The sequence below is a fragment of the Phocoena sinus genome, chromosome 3, assembly GCF_008692025.1.
Source record: "Phocoena sinus isolate mPhoSin1 chromosome 3, mPhoSin1.pri, whole genome shotgun sequence".
In the NCBI taxonomy this organism is placed as follows: Eukaryota; Metazoa; Chordata; class Mammalia; order Artiodactyla; family Phocoenidae; genus Phocoena; species Phocoena sinus.
This window is the reverse complement of record NC_045765.1, coordinates 33,869,325-33,889,281: the sequence shown is the minus strand read 5'-3', so window position 1 is coordinate 33,889,281 and position 19,957 is coordinate 33,869,325.

Sequence of the window (19,957 nt, the reverse complement as noted above, 5' to 3'; positions counted from 1 at the left end):
TGGATAAATAGTTGTATATCTATGCAATTTAATATTAATCATAAATAAAATGTAGAACTTAATTATCTTATAACATGGATGAACCCTAAAATTATGCTGAATGAAAGCCAGTCACAAAAGGCTACAAATTACATGATTCTATTTATATTAAATGTTTAGAATGAGCACATCTAGAGGAAAAAAAGGAGATTAGTAGTTGCCTTGTGCTACATGGTTTGTGGTACAGGGAATGGGGTTATGGGAATGACTGCTATTGGGTATGGAATTTCTTCGGGGGTAGATAAAATGTTCTGTAAACAGGTTATGATGGCTGCACAATCCTATGAATATACTAAAAACAGAATTTTATACTTTAAATTACTATATTTTATGGCAATTTAATATCTCAATAATCTGTTCATAACATATAACACTGAATATGTTTCTAAATATGTATTTTAATACATTTTAATTAACCATATTTTAGATATATGCAAATAAATGATAATATATAAAACATATATCTGTGCATATGACATGCTTACAATTTAAGTATGTATTCATTTAACTTATATTCATTTTATAAATTTAACACATTTAAAGGTTATTTTAACATAAATAGCATATTGTCCTGAAAATTACTTTAAAACATAATAATCATATTCCACTTTCCCCTCCAGAATATACAACTCTATTTCATTTTCCTTTTTGGCACTGTAGTATTACATATTACTGATTTACCATAAACTATTGAGCAATTCCCTTACTGATGGACTTTTAGTTGCTATTCATTTATACCAAAAAAAAAATATATATATATAAAGTAAACATTTTGTTCTTATTTATCTGTGCAAATATATTAAAATGTTCCTAGAAGTAGAATTACTAGGTCAAAGGTTATGCACATATTAAATTTTGATAAGTGCTCTGAAATTACTTTACAAAAACACTACAGAAAATCTCTATTCCCAACAATATTGGAATTGAAGCATATTGTTTAAAAGAAAGGGGGTTGTCAATGTCATTCATATCCAAGCTCCACCAGTGTTAAGCTGGGTTACTCTGTGAGAGATATTTAACCTTATAAGTTTCATAAAGATGATGTTAGGATTAGCAATATGATATCCAATTCACTGTAAATGTTCAAGCTAAGTTATATATCATTTTTAAGTCAGTCACGATGAAGTTTCCTATTTCTCCACATTTTACCAATAGGAGATAACATAATTTTATTTAGTTTTTCCATTTCACTGATGAACAGTAAAAAACAATCTTATGTTTAGATAGTGGGTTTTGGAGTCAGAATACCTGAATATCCATCACTATCAAACTGTGTGAACTTGGTCAGACTACTTTTCTGTGTAGCAATGTCTGCACCTCTAAAATGAGGATACAATTTTACGAGGTTGTTATGAGAAGCATATGAGTTAATTAAGTGTTTAGAAAAGTGCCCCTAACCATAATTAATAACTAATAATTTTTATTTACTTTATTGTTATTTCCCTGATAACATTCACCACCAGAGAGGTTAATATTTTTATTGGCTAATTTGCTTCTTTAGTGATATGCTTATGGGATGTTTGCTGTTTTCTTATTTATGTGTTGGAGCTCTTTTTACAACTATCAATACTTTTCTTGCTATAAATGTTGCAAATATTTTCCCCCCGACAACTCACTTGTCTCTTCACTTTGTTTAATTTTTTTCCATTTCTTACTCCCCCACCCCCCCGCACACTTGCTTTGTTTCAAACACTTGGCCTCCTAAATGTACTTTGAACATACAGGTTTTGAAGTGGCTCCTCCCTTTGCCAACAATGCTTTTCCCTAGATGCTCACCCTCTACGTTCTCTAGGTCTTTGCCCATAAGCTCATATGTCACCTCTTATTAAGGCCTACACGTAACACTGTAAATAATTTCAGTACACTTCCACTCCTGCCAAAGCCAAGCCAGATCAGCCTTCCTATACTCTATTTTTTTATCATAGCACTTAGGAACTTCTAACAGACCATATATATTCTTTTTTATTTTCTGTCTTTTCTACTAAAATTTAAGATTCACAAGAGTAGGAATTTTTGTCTGTTTTTATTCCCTAGGTATCTCCAAAAGCTAGAACACTAGTTTGTACATGTTAGGCATCTAAAAATATTTGCTGAATCATTTATGATTACTTTTTCCAAATAAGTTTTCAAAGTTTTATGTTATCAAATCAGAAAAGAGATATATTTATGAATACATTATGTTTATCTCATTTTGGCAAGGCGTGAGTACCCTAAGATTGAGCAAATATTGTTTTTTGTTTTCTTATTATTCTTTCATAATAATTATCACTGTTGATTTACACTTATATTCTGGCTCCAAATAGAGTATAGTTTGGATAAAGTAGAAAATCTAAAAGATGTTTTTATTGAAAAATTAGATGTCCTAACAGTAATTATCAAAGTTCATTCTTTACCCACTGATGATCAGCATGACTTTTATCATATACTCAATCTCATTTGTACAGATTTCTGAACTCTATTCTCTTTTGCTCTATGGTAAATTTATTTAAATTAATTTTATACCTAAAATTGTAACAAATTTATAGATGTATTTGGAGACGGTTGTCCCATATTTACTAGTTGAGTCCCTTTTGGTTTCTAAGAATATTAATCCCCTAAACTTTGTTCAGCCCTTCTGGAACTTCTATTAGCTGATATTAAATCTCCCATCTGTATATTCTGTATCACCTCAATTTCATAACTTACCTTTTATTTACTTGATATTGTGAGATCTCGTCTACTTAATCATTCAAGTTTATCTTCTGTTTCGGTCTAATCCATTACACAAAACTTTTACTGATATTTTTTAACATTTCATATTTCTTACATATAGAATAGCTCAAAAGCATACATGGAGACTCTAAAGAACGTTATAAAATGAACACCTGTGATAATTTCATCCAGAAAAAGAAATGAAACACTTCTCTATGCATTTTGAAAATTTGAAATTTTTTAGAAAATATTTTGAAATAATCTAACTGTATATTCTTATGTATGCTATTGAACTCATCCACTTTAAAAAAATTAATTTACTCCATTTCATTTCTAGAAGTCCTATTTGATACTCTTTAAAATGTGCCAGGTCATTTTTATGGTTTCTTGTCCCATACACACATTTTTCTAGTCTGTCTTCTATTTCTTTAAACATAAAAAAAAGCCTAATTTTATAATAGCTGTTTTGGTGATCCCAATATCTGAAGTCTGAGAGTTTGTTATCCCCACATATTATTGAAGAAGGTAGAGTAATGGACTCCCCAAAATATTCACACCCTCTTCCCTGAAACTGTGAATATGTGCCTTACAAATATGACAAAAGGAACTTTACAGACATGATTAAAGTTTTGAGAGGAGGAGATTATCCTGGATTATTGGTGTGGGCCCAGTGTAATCACAAGGGGTCCTTATCATGGGAAGGCAGGATGGTCAGTCAGAAGAGAAGATATAATGATGGGAGCAGAGGTGGAAGTAATATGAGGAAGGGTCCGTGATCTAATGAACGTGGGTGAGCCTCTACATGTTGGAAAAGGCAAGGAAAGAGATTCTCCTTGAGAGCCTCCTGAAGGAATACAGTCCTACTGACCCCTTTATTTTTAGGATGCTTGACCTCCACAACTATAAGATAATAAGTGTATATTGTTTTAAGCCACCAAGATTGTGGTAATTAGCAATGGTAGGACACCAATACAGTTATTTTGGTAATTTCTTACTTCCAGCACCCTTTCCTATGTGTTTCATTATTTTTTAATTGTGATTTCCCTAGAAATATTTGTTTTCCCTAGAAATAATTTGTGACAGTTTTTCATGGCAAAGGTTGAAGGTGAGGTCTCTGGAGAGCATTTACTTCTATCAGGGCCTGAGGGCCACCACCAAACCCAGTCTATTATAAAGCTTTTTCATACTGTGAGTATATTTTGGAACCAAGTAAATTGCCCAGCGTGTATTTTTGTGCCTTCTCTTTTTTATACTATCAAATTTTTTCCTCCCAGATCTTACTTTATGTTCTCATATCTTTGGTTGTTTGTAAGATAAAGCATCAGTACAGCATTATAGATAGATGGAATGGTTTGCCCAGTTAGGACTACAGTGCTCTCTGTAACAGGCCATCTTCTCCAAAGAGATGCCTCAGAAATGTTAGGAAGTGGGAAGGCTTCTAATAGGTTGCCTGAGAAAAGGACAGTGATGTTCTCTAGGCATTCACACAGTTATCTTTTATTATTATTATAGTTATCTTGCTCCTACATTATGGTCACTTTTCTTCTCCTCTTTTGTTGTTGTCATTGTGTTTGTTGTTGCTGTTATTGCAATGGCCTCTGTTTTTCATCTTCCCTGCACTGCTTAAGAAACCCAAGGGTTTAAAGGAAGTAGTTTGAAGTTATAATCAAGAAAGAAATGGTGGCTACATGTAGTATAGATATTATGGATACCTGAGAATATTATGTTATCATTAAGCAAATGCCAGAGAATGGCAATATTTTTCTTTCCAGAAAGAAGTTAACAATGTTGTAAAATGGATTCCATATTCATATCATTTCTAAAGGCAGATGCTAGCATGACTTGGAGTTTTTCCAGGTTTAAAGACTATCAACTTTATCAAGAATCCTCAACCAAAGACAGTTGCTTCCTTGCTAACATCTGTGCAGCAGCAAGATGCCAGAAAGAAATCAAGCCAGGGTATGGTAATTATGCTATGGATATATTGGTACCCTAAAGGACACTGGTTAGTTAGCATTATGAAATTTAACTATTTACTATTACTAAACAGGTGTATTGTCCTGTAAAGTAAGCATTGCTATATTACAGATGTTTTAGAGGAAGATAAATGTCATAGGATAATTATAATTAACTTCATATGTGTGTGTGTGTGTGTTTTTATATATATACACCACATTCATTTAATAATAATAAACTTTTTAACTGTACTTAATTAAATATCTGAAGTTATGCATCTGGAACCTAGTAGTCTGTATTCAAAGTAGCTAAGTCAGATACCAAAGCTATCCAAAAGTAAATGCTTATCTCTTTGATTGGTACACCCGAAATGCATATGTGTATGTGCTACGGTACATGTTGTACGTCAGGCCATCTTAAATAAATTGGTTAAGATCTATCAAGACTTTTCTTAATTAATTGAATCAACAAATACTGAGTATAATGCCCTTTCCTAAATGCTCAAGATACATCAACGAACACAGATGAAAAAGATATTTTTTACCTTCTGGAACTCACAACCTAACAAGTAAATTATTATACGTACATCATTCATAAAAATGGTAAGTATTATGGCAGAAAAATTAGAGTATGCTGTGAGAGGTCAGGAGTGGTGGGGGTCTTGCAGTTTTAAAGAAGGTAGTTAAGGTGGGCCTTCTGAGAAGGTATTAAGTGAACAGAAGCTTCAAGGAGTCCTGCGTTTATCCAGGTGGATATCTGGAGGAAGAGCATTCCATGCAGAGGGAACAGAAAATGCAAATGACCTGAGGCAGAAACACGTCTGGCATAACTGGGGAATAGTGAAGAATTGGGTACTAGTGAAGAAATCGCCTAGAAGTTTCTAGGAGTAGAGTAGAAGGAGAGAATCACAGGAGTCGAGATCAGAGGGGGGATTAAAGGGACAGATGATGAGGGGACTTGTGGGTCACTGTGTGGATGTGGACTGTTCTATGAATGAAATGAGGAGCCAAGGGATAATTTGTGTTGAACGTTGACTTTAAGCTGACTTGTATTTTAATAGGATCACTCAGACTGCCGAGCCAAAAAAATTAATAGTGAGAAAAGGGTAGAAATAGGTAGCACATTAATCAGGCCACTGTATTACCCAGGCAAGAAAGTGGCTTGGATCGGTGTGGTAGCAGAGCCAGTAACAGATAAACAGACTCATTTCTTAGAAGGTAAGGTTCCAGTATATTGTGATATGGAACAGAACTCTTTGCCAAGTCAGTTGTGTGTGAAACCACTTCTGCCTGTGTAAATATCAGTTCTACAACACTGACGCTGCTGGAGGAATACCTGTGCCTTTAATAGGCAGAACATTTCTAAATACAATAGAGTGTATCATCAAGGACATCGATTTATTCTAATTCTAGATTATGAAACTGACCTTCTGACTTCCTAAATAAATACTTTTAGTTGAATACAATAACTAATCTCTTCAAGTTCAATACCAAAAGTAGATAACTGAACTTTTAATGTACTTCTAATTACGAGTTTTAAAATAAACAAGAAAATATTTGCCTTGGTTTCCATAACAGTTATGGTTAAGTCCTAAAGGTGTGGGAAGAAGGGAGAAAGCACAGCAGGATTAATGATTTTCAGAAATAACAGTCCTATTTTCTAGACCAGATTCAAAGTGGAAATAGAGAGGAGAGTGACTGAGCATGGTGACCTCAACATGACTTAAAATTTAGAAAGCAAGAGGAGTATTGATCTCTTCTCTTTCTATCAAAAACTACAGAGTCACAATTTATTATTCTGCCTTTTGAGTAAGCACCATGGCAGAAAAACAAGAAGGAAGGCTTCACTGAAGCAAAGCCAGAAAGGTTGTTTAGCTACAGTAAATTAGGCACAGTTATGCCTCAGTACGTTGTAAATTTATCATTGACCTCTGTGTGCAATGGACATGGAGTCAAATACAAACTCTACCCCTTCTTTAGCCACGTGTCACCTTAGCTAAAGTAGTCTCACCCTCTTTTAGGTTCCTTATTTTTAAAACAGATGTAAAATCAATAACTACCACATTAAGCTGTTTTGAGGATTATAAAAGACAATGTATGCAATGCATACAGCACAGTGTCTGTCATATAGGAAGAATTTAACAAAAGGAGCTATTAAATTTTAATTCTGTTATTAAATTTTGTATAGTAAATAATGCAGTAGACAAAAGATCCATCCAACTGGTTCCATGGAATCTTGAAAACAAAACACGATGTCTGAATTTGCATCTTTTCACATGGTCAGTGAAATGGTGTGCAGACAAAGATAATGAAATTTGCTATTTCCCTCACACCAAAAATCAGGGTCTGAGATATGTACTCATGAATTATGTCACTATTCAGATTTATTAACTACAGTAAAGTTTTGAAATTCAATGTATATTTATTTTGTGGCAATATCTATATATTAATGAAACACAGTAATATAGTATGAATGAATGAGTGAATGAATGAAAGCAATAAATATTACCAGAATGTATAAATTATCTGGGCTCATTCTTAGTTCATAAATCCCAGAGGAGGGAGGAAAGAAATTTACTTATTAATTTTACACAGAAATATTTTACATTTGAATAATGATTGAACCTAATTCAAATGATATTCTGAACATCATCTAAAATTATATAAAAATCTCATGATCATTTCATCTTTCTTTACTAGCTATCATTCACTCTCATTTTGTTCATCTACTGAAATAATATTACATAAAATTGGATTTCACTGTCCTTCATGCCCACTTAAAAAAAAAAAAAGGTAACTAAGACAACCCACAGTGTACATCACGTATATTTTCTGGAACAGGAAAGACAATGCCTAAAGTGGGAAACTGAACAGTTGGCATCCTGCTGGGAGGAATTATTTTTCCAGTTGCAATAATAACTTGATGAGGTTGCTATTATTTTCCACCTCAAGTTGTGTTTATTAAAATGATTTTAAAAGGCAATGAGGTGGAGAATGTACTGACAATCAGGCTAAGTGGCTACATACTTTAATTCTCTGACAGAAAGGGCAAAGCAGTGAGAAGGGCTTTTCTAATGGTACATGCCGAAGCAGACATACTCAGGATGGAAATCTGAACAAGCCAGGAGTGGTACGATAAGGTTCAGAGTGTCAGTTGTAAGTTCTCCGTAAGTCCCAGAACTAACACCACCTCAGAATGTTAGGGAAGGCTTTATGGATGGATATGAGATTCATTTTGAGTCTTGAAGGATAGGAGAGATCTGAATATGTAAAAGAGAAATGGGAGCTAGAGTTGGACTCAGACGAACCTGTGTTTAACTTTTCGTTCCACTATTACAAGCTGCATGACCCTTGGAAAATCTAGGTTACTTCATTATATATTGGAATAATACCAGAATCTCTCATGTGAGTTCACTGTGAGATTTCAAGAAGATGATGCACATAATGTGCCTCACATAGAGCCTGTCACATAGCAAGTTCTCAGTAGATGGTGGAAATTGGTTGTTTATTTTATCTAAACTAATCATCAATTAAATGAGGAAAACAACCTCAGGAGTTTACTGAGCTGGACAGCATCTAACAGAGTAACTAGTTATTAGAAATTTAATACAAAATATTTGCATACGCATTTGGAGATAAGCTTAAGGTCAGTGTGTTTATAGGTGATTATGAGAGAAAAGCACAGACGCTGGGACTTCCCTGGTGGTCCAGTGGTTAAGACTCCACGCTTCCACTGCAGGTGCCATGGGTTCGATCCTTGATCAGGGAACTAAGATTCCACATACTGTGTGGCATGGCCGAAAACAAAACAAAACAAAACCTCAAACAAATAAAAAAGAAAAGCGTAGATGTGTGTAAGTTCAATGGAACAAAAAAGAAAAAAAATGCTTAGTACTAAAAGATGTTGGTTAAATGCTCTGAGATAGGAGGCCTATAGGCCTTTGCTTTCGTATTAGGTTAGCAATGCATTTAATCATTTGCAGCAATTGTATCACAATAATATAATGGCCGCCACACGAGGTGTTGACAAAGATTCTGAATATACAAGCCTGTGCACCAGAGTGAAGTGGGGGCATTATTTCCTCTGGGTAAGAGTCATTTCTTTTGCATGAAAACACCCAGTGCTTTTTGTTTTTCAATTCCACATTTCTCATGGAAATAATTTATGGTAATATAGGCAGATAGCACAGAGCATGTAAGGAACTTAAATTAATTTGAGTCTCAAATGAGAAACGCTGGAGTGTTGACAATAGCAAGATAGTTCTTAGGAAATGGAGCAGGTCGCTTTATTTTTCCTCACTGATCAACAAGGGACTTAGCTGAAAGGGATGGTTAAGTGGCTGAAGTTTTAGTTTTCACTACCTTCTCCTCCAGTGAGACAATTACTTCCAAGGTCAATTAGTCTTCCCAAATCCATAGATAAAATCCCATGTAGCTGGGCTTCCCTGGTGGCGCAGTGGTTGAGAGTCCGCCTGCCGATGCAGGGGACACGGGTTCATGCCCCGGTCTGGGAAGATCCCATGTGCTGCGGAGCGGCTGGGCCCGTGAGCCATGGCCGCTGAGCCTGTGCATCCGGAGCCTGTGCTCCGCAACGGGAGACGCCACAACAGTGAGAGGCCCGCGTACCGCAAAAAAACACACACACAAAAAAATAAAAATAAAATCCCACGTAGTTTACAGCATATAAGGTATTGTTCGAGCGAGTCTCAAACACAAGTCTATCAGCTTGATAAGGGCATTAAAATAGTCCAGGACAATACTGTCTTTTGGCTTTAGTTTCAACTCCTCTTTTTTCCTTTCCTGGATTTAGAGTCACTTGAAATTAAAATAAAGACTTCGAGAAAGATTTTTGCATATTACACATTTTGAGATACATGTTATTAATAAGGTCTGAACTCCAGGCAGTTGAGCTACAATATTGTTTTGCTAGAAATAAATCATGACATTCAAGTTAAATTTTCACCTATATAATAAATTTGTACTCCTCCACAAGAAATATTATATTCAACATGTAAAAATGATTGACTTTTTGGACTTCCCTGGTGGCACAGTGGTTAAGAATCCACCTGCCAGTGCAGGGGACATGGGTTCGAGCCCTGATCCGGGAAGATCCCACATGCCACGGAGCAACTAAGCCAGTGCGCTACCACTACTGAGCCTGGACTCTAGAGGCATGAGCCACAACTACTGAGCCCATATGCCACAACTACTGAAGCCTGTGCACCTAGAGCCCGTCCTCCTCAACAAGAGAAGCCACCGCAATGAGAAGCCCGCACTCCACAACAAAGAGTAGCCCCCGCTCGCCGCAACTAGAGAAAGCCTGCGCACAGCAACGGAGACCCAACACAGCCAAAAATTAAAAAAATTATTTTTTAAATGATTGATTTTTTTTTTTTTTTGGCCACACCAAGTGGCATGTGGGATCTTAGCTCCCCGACCAGGGAGCGAACCTGTGCCCCTGCTTTGGAAGCATGGAGTCTTAACCCCTGGCCAGGGAATAAATCATAAAAATGATTGATTTTAATGAATGAGAACAATTGAAAAATCCAATTCTAAAATTACATTGAATATATAATGTAATCTGTCTTCAAACCAAGAGATTTAATTTCGAACAGACGGAAAAACATTTTGTAGACTTTTCTGATCGTTCTGATTTTGACTTAAGCAGAAGTTGGTTCTAACAAAAGCGACTAAGATTACTCACATACGCCACAGGTATCTTTACCCAACCAGAAGCAGCCATCACTAGTTGATCATAGAACATTTAATCCTGTTGAGTCTGGATCCACCCACAGAATCTGTTTTAACCCAGAACCCAAGTCAGTCCCAACAGTTCATCCCTTAGCACCTATTACCATTCCCTGCCTTTGCAAAAACACTCTTTAAATTGGAGAAGAAGCAAACACAAATGGTCACCACAACAGTGTTTAAGTTGTCATAATTCTGAACAAAAAACCAAAATAAACTTGAACACCACACATTTCCTCATGCCAGGTATGGGTATTTCATTTTGTGAAGACCATTGTCCAAATGCTTCTCATGATTAAGCATGCAGTATTACTGCTCTGTAAAGATAGGCTAATGTGACTCCATAAGGTTTTATGATACTCATTACCAACAACTCAGTGTGCACCTAAACGGTCTCTGAAGAAAGAAGAACAATGTGCTCCATTGCTGTTTCAGAGGCAAATAAATACAGTGCTAACGCTGCTGTGTGTCTCTGGAGGAAAAAAGTCCTAAATACTCCATATGTCTAATAGCAAATGCTTCTGGATGGATTTTCTTCCTGCATCCCTCACAGCATCCTGTCAGCACTGAGATACATGCAGACTGAAAGAGACTTCAGAGGGAACCACATATGCCTAGCAACAATTGACAACCATAATCTTTTGCATAAACTGAATGTCTTTTAAACAGACATAATTCTTTCAGAGCAGTTTTAGGTTCACAGAAAAAGAGAGGAAGGTACAGAGATTTCCCATACACCTCCCACCCCCATACATGCATGGCCTCCTGCATTATTAACACCCCCACCAGAGTGGTACATTTGTTACAACTGATGAACCTACATTTACACATCATAATCACCCAATGTCTATAATTTACATTAGGGTTAACTCTTGATGATGTACATTCTGTAAGTTTGGACAAATGTATAATGGCATGTAACCCATCATTATAGTATCATACAGAGTAGGTTTCACCACCCTAAACAGACTCATTTTGTAGAGGGCTATAAAAGATGAGTATTTTAATGGATAGGGAAGGAAAAACAACATCAACACTTCTCTGCTAAGGAATTACTGCATACCCTTGAAAAATGCCACAAGGATATGATAGGTTCAGTGGAGATGCTGTGGATATCTGAAGCAGCAGAATCCCTTTGGCCTTTCTCTACAATCTCATGCAGCAGAACACCCTGAGAATCTCTTTACATTGCAAGAGAAATAAAAATCATGAGAACATGATCGATCAAAAGGGTCAAGCCTGGGAAATGATAATTGATTGCAAAAGCGTTGTTATATTCATATAGTGGAATACTTTTCAGCAGTTACAAAGAATGAACTACTGATATATGCTGCGTTAAGAGTTCTATAGATGCGCATTCTGTCAAGATTTTTTATGATCAGATTTTCTGTATCTTTACACTTTTTATTTGCTTGACCTATAACTGAGTGATGTAATAAAATGGCCCATCACAATTCTCAATTTTTCAACTATTCCTGTAGCTTTATTGACTATTCTCTTTGTGTTTTTGAAGCTATTTCATTAGGATCAAGCAAGATAAAATTATGTTTCCCTTGGGAATTGCACCTTTATTATGTTATGACTACTTGCATTTCTAGTAATGCTTTTTTCCTGTTTTCTTCTTTTTCTATATTAATAGTTATTCAAACTTTATTTTATCATTTTCCTGTAAGATTTCTTCTCCATCCTTATACATTCAGTATTCTGTCTTTATGTTTTAGATGAATCTCTCATAAACAACGTAAGTTTGATTTTTAATCCAAAGTGATAATTTTTCTCATTTAGTTACTGAATCTATTTTCTTTACAACTGTTTTGATTATGGGTGATCCAATTTGTTTCTAATATATTTTGTGGGGGGTTTTGTTGCTGTTTTGTTGTTGGACTTTCTCCATATTTCCCCTAATCTTCTTGCCTTCAATAGATTTTTTAACTTGTTCCCATTTTTATCCTTTACTAACTTTAGAAGTTTTAAAATAGGATTTTTGAGTGTTTAACTTCAAAAATTTTACAGATATATTTCACAAATTCTAAAGTTCCTCAGTTTCTTTATATTCTATACAAATGAGATTTAGTTAAATGCTTTAACTCTGCCTCTATGCCAACTTGTATGTTACTTTTACCCAATATTTTAAATACTTCATTGTTTATCACCACAAATTAACGATTGTAAGTACAGACATATCTCATTTTATTGTGCTTCACTTTATTGTGCTTCACAGATATTGTATTTATTACAAATTGAAGGTCCGTGGTACCCCTGCGTCGAACAAGTCTATTGGTGCGCATTTTCCAACAGCATTTGCTCACTTCCTGTCTCTGTGCCACATTTTGGTAATTCTTTCAATATTTTAAACTTTTTTGTTATTATTATATTTGTAAGGGTGATCTGTGATTATTGATCTTTGGTGTTACTACTGTAATTGTTTATTTTTATTTTTTAAATTAAAGTATGTACACATTGCACATTTAATAGACTACAGTATAGCATAATCATAACTTTCATATGCACTGGAAAACCAAAAATTTCACATGACTAGCTGTATTGTGATATTCACTTTATTGCAGTGATCTGGAACAAAACCTGCAATATCTCTGAAGTAAGCCTATATTGTTTCACCAAAAAACTATTTGTTTATCTTTATCCCATGTTCACCAATTTCTATATACATTTTTCCTCCATGCAACTCTCACTTTCATCTTCAAGTTAGTTCCCTTACTGAGAATGTTGTTAAACATTCTCAATTTTTGTTCATCTAACAATGTCTTTAGTTCATCTTTATTCTTGAAAGGTAACTTATCTAGTTACATAATTCTATACTGACCAATTATTTTTCTCAAATATTTGACTAAATTATATAAAAATTTAATTAAATTTAATCGCTTCCTTAATTTTCATTTGGGGGCTGGGACTGCTGTACTGTCAGAAACAGAGTTATTTCATGTTACAATTATTTTCTTGGCCCAGTGTTTTCTAGAATAAGATTTATAATTAGGGTTAGGTGAAGGATGAATAATTTTTTTCAGGTTTTTTTTTAATGTTTAATGGTTTAATATTATTAAATACATATCTTTTGGCTCGAAGTCTCTAAATAAGCATCTTCATCCATATTATATTTTGTTTTATTTCTCATTTTATTCATGACCTGGCCAGGGAAAAGGAGTACCCCTCAGAGACCACAATGCATGATATAGTACCTTATATAAAATGCACTCTCAAAAAATATTAAGGCATTAAATTAGTAGATAAATGTCTTTTCCCTTCCCTTCTGCAGTTTCTCTCCTTCAGAATTCTTTGTTGTCACGTTAAAAAATAAACTATGCCTAACCCAAAATAGGTTACAATAAATGTGCATTGAATATTTACGATGTTATATGTTATTCCTCCCTTTAGAATTCCCACTTTTACAGATGAAAAGAGTAAAAGGTCATGCCTCTTTACTGATGAAATTTTAGGCATCAGGAAAAGGGCAGTGGGCTGATTATTTCAGAATTTTTTGTGCTGCCCAAATCATACCACAGAGATCACAATTTAATCTGCCGAAGCATAAGGTTAGCTCTCCTTCTACATTCAAAAGTTGTCAGTCATCAATAATCAGCAACATTTCAATGTAAGGAATGCTTGAGACTGGGAGAAAACAAGAACCTAATTAAATCAACACCACAGCCAGATGGAAGAGAACCGTTGTTTATTCCTTGATTGCCAAATATTAATTGGCACAGAGTATGTTTTCAATAAATATTTGTTGAATAATGAATGAATGAGTGAAACTAATGGATAGAAATCTTATTTCATGAAACCAAAGCAGTTTCAGAGACAACAGATAAAATCATGAAATCTAGCTTTCAAGCCTTGGTTTAGGAGTGTCACTCCCAGATGGAAGCTTAATTTGTAAAACAGATCAATATAACGCTCCACCTACTCTCCTAGGTCATCCCTGAGCCTTCAATTCTCTATTTTTGGATAGAAGGAATCTGAGACCCAAAGAGAAGGTACTGCCTATGGCAAACTTAATGATCAGCATGCACTGTGCTGGAATCCTGTTCCTCTCACCCTGGTCCAGTGCTTTTGCTTTTTCCCCTTAGTGCCTCCATGATGTTACTGGAAATGTCCTCCTAGGCACTGAATGACTCTTTATGTTTACTATTAAATTAGTGTTTCAAGTGACTTCAGGAAACTTAAAAATCTCCCTGGGATAATGACTTCTCTTTGTTCTTTTCATTCTCAGCTAAACTGAGGTAGAATAATACCTTAACAAAAAAATCCCCAAGACCCAGCAAAAGCCCTTGGTAAACAAGGGTATAGAGGGTGGTAAATAATTACTTTTTTTCTCTTTTGTCTGTATAAACTCTAGAATTAAAGATATTTGCTGGGGCTTCCCTGGTGGCGCAGTGGTTGAGAATCTGCCTGCTGATGCAGGGGACACGGGTTCGAGCCCTGGTCTGGGAAGATCCCACATGCCGCGGAGCAACTAGGCCCGTGAGCCACAACTACTGAGCCTGCGCATCTGGAGCCTGTGCTCCTCAACAAGAGAGGCCGCGACAGTGAGAGACCCGCGCACCGCGATGAAGAGTGGCCCCCACTCGCCGCAATTGGAGAAAGCCCTCGCACAGAAACGAAGACCCAACACAGCCAAAAATAAATAAATAAATTTAAAAAAAAAAAAAAAAAAAAAAAGATATTTGCTGTTTGGATTAGGACAGTCAAAACCATCTGGCCTTGACCTATTTGAAACATTAAAGAAAAAGGCAAGTTATTTCATAAAAGAGCACATAAATTGCAGTAAAAAGCATATCCTTTAATAAGTTCTCTTCTACCCAACCATCATTTCTCCTTCCCCATCCTGAGGATATGGGTTGCTGTGGGATTATGTTTAGAGAGATGAAGTAGATTTCAGAGGACCTGAAACATAACTGTAATTTTAGAGTTCATGAAATACTGCAAATGCATTTCTTTTGAGTTAAACAAAGACCAGACTTTTGCTTGGTTTCAATGACACAGAGTACATCGTATGAGCAATAAAATCCTCCTAATATTCTGCCAAATAATATTTGTCTTAAATTGTGTTCCTTAGGACCTAAAGGTCACAGCCACAGGTGAAATGGATCCTAGATGGTCGTAACAATGTCCAAAGCAATAACTCCTGCTACGACTATCATTGACTCTCCTGGGAAATCTTGAGTCCTCTGGCAACACAAGAGGACAGTACTCGTTTTAATTTCTTCTGAGATTGAATTGATACCACAACTCTTGTCACATTTGCAGAGCTAGGCTATAGATATTCTCACCCTAGCACAAAAACATACATTTTGATCCTCACAATCTTTCACAGTTCTTATTCTAACTTCAGCTCCCAACTATTTTTATTAAAGAAACAAGACACAAAACAAGGGTGGATCCACTGAACTAAAGGTAGATTTTCTGGACATTTTCTCCCCAGAACAGAGATCTGAAGGTGCCAAATTTGACCAATAATTCCTTGCCTTGTATTTCCAGTGTTAGGTACTAAAATATATGACCCTCTAGCATGCTGAATGAACTGGACCATCCTTTCCCATCTTCATCACCATAAAAAAAAAAAACCACCACATGACATAATAAGTAGCATATGCACTTTCAGGAATGATTAGGAAGTGAGATCACTGAGGACTTCATCTCCAGTTTAAAATGTTTTACCCTTGGTTTTCTCAAGTTATATTCTTTATGTGCTCCATGTGTCTTCTGTAACTGCCCATGAACACTGGAAATTTGCCAGATGAATCTTACTTTTACTCAATTGCTTGGCATGAAGTGATACTTGGGTACTCCGCCACCAATAGATCAGATGAATAGGATATTATACAGATTTTGTATTTCAGTTAGAAGGTTAAAAAAAATGTACTGTAAGAAAAATGACTGTAAATTATTGCAGATGGTAAAATGTCATATCTATCCAATATGCCTGACCACAGATACAAATTAACCAAATTTGACTTGCCCTCACTACGCTGCCCCCTGAGTAGTATCCTTTAGAATATCTACTTCTAATTGAAGCAACTTTTATTATCTGCCTTTTTCCCTTAGCTATTTTAGCATATAACACAGTAGAGGATAGTCCCATTTTATTTCTGTCTTTACCTATGATGTGAGTCATACATAATAAAGCTTTGCATAATGAATTTCTTGCATATAGTAAACAATGGTTTTGCAAACTCTATTCTGAACTTTACTTATTCTCTATATTCGCTAACATTTTGCAAACCCACATGGGTGTGTGAAATTGTCTGCATGCTCATGTGAATTATTAACATTAGGAATGGTATTTACCTATTAAAAAATATACACACAAAAGACGGCAATTTTAATTTTAACAATGTTGAATTTAACACGCTAAAATAAAGGAAAAAACTTTCAAATACAAAAAAATTATGATATTTGGACAGAGTGCTTCTTCTGTATTCAAGTAAAGGTAGCTCACTGTGGTATGCAGAATAATGACCACCACCTCCAACCACCCCCCTGCCCCCCCCCCCCCACATAAAGACATCCATATCTGAATCCCCAAAACCTGTAAATATGTTATGGTACCTGGCAAGGGGGAATTAAGGTTACAGATGGAATTAAGGTTGCTAATTAGCTGACATTAAAATAGGATTATCTAGGTGGGTCCTCTGTAATCCAAGGGTCTGAAAAGGTGGAAGAGGGAGACAGAAGAGCCAGTGTTAAAGTGATTCAGCATGAGAAAGACTCAACTAGTCATCATTAGCTTTGAAGACAGAAAGCAGCTAGATACGAAAGAATGCAGGCAGCCTTTAAAAACTGCAAAAGCTAAGAAAACAGACTGGCCCCTAGAGCCTCCAGAAGGAACACGTCTTCATTTCAGTCCAGTGAGACCCATTTTAGATGTTACAGCACAAGAAACTAATAAGCTCATAGATAAGTTTTTCTAGGAACTGATAATCTTTCTACCTTTCCTTAAGCCTTCCAGACATATACTAGGTTAAAATGAGAAATTTTGATGGCTTATATGAAACCTAGTGCTTTATTGCTTCAATTACTGTTTTTCTTAGAAGCATTTAACACCAACGGAAATGACTGTATTTGTTTGTATATTGTTGTTTCCGTTGGTACGTGTAAATCTTAAGAGGACAGGTCTTTAACTTGTTTTTCTTCATTGGGTTCATTGTCTAGAACAATGCCTATCACATATACACTTCCTATTATTTTACTTTCCTTGCCTCAAGAGTGAATGTGGTGTTCTGTGGATGTGTGCATTCAGTATTCACGTGTAGTAACCACCCAGGCCTGTATAGTCACTTAGTTACTCCCAACAGGTCCCTTAGGGAATTTTTAATGGCAATACAGCTGGAAATACATGCAATCAAGATTTCATGCTGAAGAAAACAGTGACCATCTGATGAATAAGGATTTTCTACAGCTTACTTTTTCTTGTGGAATGTCTCCTATCTTAGCAAGTTTCTGGAACCTCCTACCTCCCTTGACCCATTAGTGTCTCCTGGGAGCTAATCTCTGAGCCCTTGGAATACGCTGCCTGATAAGAATATTTTTGTATGCCTGAGGTATTAGACCGTGATGTACCTATCTGACCACGGAATTTTATCCCAACAGTTTGATTATGGTGAATACATGAATTTGCTCTAAGGGAGCTAATGTCTGAGTAGCTTGAGGTTGGTCAGACATGAGGATGCTGGATACCTACAATGCTGACCCTCAAAAAAAACCCTGGTAACCAAGGCTGGGGTGAGATTTCCTGGCTGACAATATTTTGCATATGTTGTCACACATCCTTGCTAAGAGAATTAAGTGCATCCCCATGGGTCTTCTCTAGGATGAGAATCTTTGAGTCTGTTGTCTCCTAGACTTCACCCCATGTGCCCTTCCCTTTGCTGATTCTATTCTACAGTTAACCCTATAGATTCTGGATTGTCAATGAATAGCAGTATAAATTAAAAAAAAAAAATTTCACACTTAGACATATTACAGGGAATTTTGCAAAACACAAACACATAAAAAAAGTTCTCCAAAGGAATCAGATAGAAGAGTTTGCCAAATTTAAAAAAAGAGCAAAGGAACAATATTTGGCTGATTTGCCAATAGCAATAGCTAAGTCAAAAGAGAATGAAACAATTGGGAGGGGGAAGGGTAAGCTGTGACAAAGCGAGAGAGAGGCATGGACATACATACTACCAAATGTAAGGTAGACAGCTAGTGGGAAGCAGCCACATAGCACAGGGAGATCAGCTCAGTGCTATGTGACCGCCTGGAGGGGTGGGATAGGGAGGGCGGGAGGGAGGGAGACGCAAGAGGGAAGAGATATGGGAACATATGTAAAACTGATTCACTTTGTTATAAAGCAGAAACTAACACATCATTGTAAAGCAATTATACTCTAATAAAGATGTAAAAAAAATTTTTAAAAGAGAATAAAACAATAACTTTAACTTATTGAGGACAGTATTCTATATTCAATTTAGGTAAATACTTTCAAGAATAAGGATAAAATAAGGACAACGTCAAATTACTAAAAACAGAGTTTCCCATAAATCTGCCCTTATTAAATGAACTTCCTTTAAAAAATACTCCAGAAGGAGGATTAATAAGAAAGGAAAAAAGTTCTGAAATGCAATTAAAAAAAACAGTAAGAAAAGAAAATTTAAAATACAGGATCAATACAAATAAATATGGACTGGCCAAAGGCAGATCTAGTAAAAATAGGACTTGCCTGAAGTCTAGATCTCACTCTACCAGTACCAGAGACATGAATAGACAAAGGCAGAAACTGCTCAGTTTCTCTACTGGTTAAGATGAAGATGTTATAACTCCCTGTCCCAAGGGTTGTCCTGAAGATAAGAGAGACCATAGGTGGGATTCCACTTAAAATCTAGAGAAGGATACTGTAATTATTCAAATTAGCTATGCTACTTTGGTCAGCTCCTAAATGGGGGAAAAATTACATTGAACATTTAAACAACTGCAACCACTGTGAAAAACTTCTAAACAAATTTTGCAGTGAGGGAAAGGTGCTCTCATTCTTGGCACTAGTGTATCTTAAAATGTAATAATAAATTGAAAGCTCTCAATATTTTAACCTCAAGTGGTGCAAAAGAGTGACCTAACATGGGCTAAAGAGAAAGAAAAGCGAAATAACACCACTGGTAGACAGAATCAACAGAAATGTTCATCCTTCATCAGAAAATCAAAATGACATCAACTAAGATGCTAAACCTTCCATTTTCTCCCTTTTTGGTTTAATACGTATTTTGCATTTAAAAAGGAATTGCCGGGTTTCCCTGGTGTCGCAGTTGTTGAGAGTCCGCCTGCCGATGCAGGGGACACGGGTTCGTGCCCCGGTCTGGGAAGATCCCACATGCCGCGGAGCGGCTGGGCCCGTGAGCCATGGCCGCTGAGCCTGCGCGTCCGGATCCTGTGCTCCACAACGGGAGAGGCCACAACAGTGAGAGGCCCGCATACCGCAAAAAAACAAAAACAAAAAGGAATTGCCATCTTCTTGTGGAAATGAAAGT